The sequence below is a fragment of the Salvelinus fontinalis genome, chromosome 6 (assembly GCF_029448725.1).
Source record: "Salvelinus fontinalis isolate EN_2023a chromosome 6, ASM2944872v1, whole genome shotgun sequence".
Lineage (NCBI taxonomy): Eukaryota > Metazoa > Chordata > Actinopteri > Salmoniformes > Salmonidae > Salvelinus > Salvelinus fontinalis.
The window spans coordinates 20,918,460-20,920,959 of NC_074670.1; the positions used below are offsets into that span (position 1 = coordinate 20,918,460).

General features: G+C 40.5%; 1 protein-coding gene across 1 annotated transcript in view; it reads right to left on the reverse strand.

The window, feature by feature from the left end:
• The window catches only part of LOC129857328 (glutamate receptor ionotropic, kainate 2-like), a gene marked incomplete in the record, with an annotated part of 311,711 nt that overhangs the window by 149,675 nt on the left and 159,536 nt on the right, over nt 1–2,500 (reverse strand).

The following is a 2,500-nucleotide window of genomic DNA, read 5'->3' on the forward strand; positions in this document are numbered from 1 at the left end:
AATTACAGACATTTAGAGTCTTAACTAATAACAGCAATTCAATCAGAGCACAGCGGCAGCATGCATGGGAGAGGTAAGGCAAGCGCAGCACGGGATAAATAATGACAAACCGCAATTTGGTTGATATTGTTATTTTTACGCTCTGGTTCTTAACTTCTTGAGAATACAGGGGGTGCTATTTCGCATTAGCATAATTGCCTCTACAGACTAAACTGCCTCTTATTCAATTATTGCTGTTACTATATGCATATAACCATATAGCATTGGATAGAAAATAAGCTATGGTTTCTAAAACCGTTCCAATTGAGTCTCTGAGTCAAACACAGGTCATTTCACAGCACTTTCCCTGAGCCTGAAAAAGATTGCAAGATGTGTATGCTCGCTTCAAAGCTCTGCCTATATATGGTCACGCCACCTATGACCCGAATGACACTTCCTACTTCTTCCTATGGGTGTTTGGAAGACGTCAGAGGAGAAATTTTTTGTTTATCTTGTACTGACGTGAAATAAGACTTATTTCTTTAGCGTGACCGACAACTTCCGGTTTCTGAGATGCGCGTTTTCAGAGGTGGCATTGTCTTTTGTTATGCTGACGTTATGGATGAAAACTATCTCCGTGTCGAAGTTTGTTTGCTACATGTGACCATATCACCGTAATGTATGTTTTTTCAATATAGTTTAATCAGATTATTAGAATTTTTTCGGGAGTTTTGCCGTGTTCCGTTCTTTGAGTTTTTTAACTTTGGGAATTGACCGTGCCAGTCGACCAGTACCCAGGCTGAATGAAGAGGGGAGGTTGCCATTGTGAATGGATTGAACGACTCATCAGGACTAAGGACACCTTGATCAACATTCTGATGAAAGACCAGCAATAGTAAGACCCAATTTACGATGTTATTTCATATATCTGTCGTGCATGTGAACTGGTCGCGCGCGTCCAGCTGGTTTTGGCTGGCCTGGTTATGCTAATTAGCGATACATTTTGTTTTCGCTATAAAACATTTAAAAAATCTGAAATATTGTTTGGATTCACCAGATGTTGGGCTTTCAATGTCTGTACGCTGTGTATTTTTTCTGAAATGTTTTAAGACAAGTAATTAGTTATATAACGTTGGTCTCTGTAATTGTTCTAGCTGCATCAGCACTATATCAGATTGCAGCTGCAATGTAGAACTGTGATTTATACCTGAAAAATGCACATTTAAAAAAAAAAAACTATGCTATACCATAAATATGTTATCAGACTGTCATCTTATAAATTTGTTTGTTGGTTTGTGGCTATCAATATCTTAGTTTAGCCGAATTGGTGATAGCACCTGATGGAGTAAGAAACTGTTGGAGTAAGAAAATGGTGTCTTTTGCTAACGTGTTTAGCTAATAGATTTACATATTTTGTCTTCCCTGTAAAACATTTAAAAAATCTGAAATGGTGGTTTTATTCACAAGATCTGTGTCTTTCATTGGGTGTCTTGGACTTGTGATTTAATGATATTTAGATGCTACTATTTAATTGTGACGCTATGCTAGCGATGCTAATCAGTGTGTGGGGGGGGGGGGGGTGCTCCCGGATCCGGGTTAGGTACTCTGTAGAGGTTAATAATAGGATCGTAAATTGCCTTAACTTTCTTGATTCTAGAAGCTTACTGTTTACTCGTGATGAGTCAATTGCGGCGGACTCTGGTATGGCTTTCAGACGGAGGAGATAGGAGGGATGGAGTCATCGTGTAGCCTACAAAATCCCTACTGCAGCAGAGCAGACTTTCTTTACAACTCACAGTCAACTCCACCCCAACAGATAGACACCACAGGATGGGGAGTGATACGCTCTGTCACGTCTGCTCCTCCCCTCCGGCATTTTGACGTCGCCAGAGTACTAACCACTGGTTCTGGGATTCATTATTACGCACACCTGGCACTCATCATTACGCGCACCTGTGTATCATTATGATTCACACCTGGACTCCATTACCTTCATCATTTCCTCCCCTTTATATGTCACTCTCCTGTGTTCACTCACCAGTTGGTATTGTTCTTGTATATCAGTGTCATGTTCTTGGTTTTATTGTTTTATTAAAACGTTTCACCTGCTTCCGACTCACCGCCCCATCATTACACGCTCATCATTGAAGCAAAGATGTTTTTATAAATCTTCTATAGAGTGAATAATAACAATACACAGGATGTTTATAGTGCTTTTCTAAAATGCCAAAGATGGTTGGGTGAAGCCTGAGGAAGTACAGCTGTGAGTTGGTCTGTGTGACTCATAGAGAAGCATTAGAGATCCTAGGGCACTTTAACTTCCCCCAGAGTTCCCCTGAATGTCTGGGTTTAACATCACTGGGTAGAGAAACAACTCCTCAATAGAGGGACTAATAAAATGCTAGAGAGAGAGAGAGCCTTAAACCATGAAATCTTATTGGGCAATCAATCAGCCAATTAGCCCTGCCTGAAACTGTTCTCAACCAATTGGAAAGGGACCTCTCCACAGCAGTGAAGTGAA